We start from the raw sequence: 470 nt of genomic DNA, 5'->3' as shown, positions 1-470 counted from the left end.
CGCCCCAACCACTGCTCCCCTCCCCCCCCCCAGCTTGGGGGGGGGCTGAGCATCCCTGGAAAAGCCCCTGCCTGCCATAAGCCTGGTCACCCCACCCCCAAATGAGCCCAATGTCCCCAGTTCAGGGATTCCCCCCCTCCAACACCACCGCACCAGGGGGCTTACCCCCCCAGCCAGGCAGAGTATGGGTTTCCTGGGGGTGACAAACTGTGAGGCTAGGAACACCCCAAAATGACACCCCTCGTCTTTCCACCCCACACGGCAGCTCAAGGGGGCATGGGGTGTCTGGGGCTACTGCAATGGGGCCAGGACTTGGGGGGCACAGAGGGCAGGGGAGGCTGTGGGGTGGCACCGGGAGCCCAGAGCTGTGTCCTCCTGGGGCTTGGGGCATCACCTGGGCCATCCCTGAGCCCGGCTGGCTGCAGGGGACCCCAAGCACAGCCCCCCCTCCGTGGGACGTGGAGATGGGG

The sequence above is a fragment of the Egretta garzetta genome, unplaced genomic scaffold (genome assembly GCF_000687185.1).
Source record: "Egretta garzetta isolate BGI_Z169 unplaced genomic scaffold, ASM68718v1 scaffold998, whole genome shotgun sequence".
Lineage (NCBI taxonomy): Eukaryota > Metazoa > Chordata > Aves > Pelecaniformes > Ardeidae > Egretta > Egretta garzetta.
The sequence above is the reverse complement of the archived record's forward strand: the minus strand, read 5'-3'. Positions refer to the sequence as shown.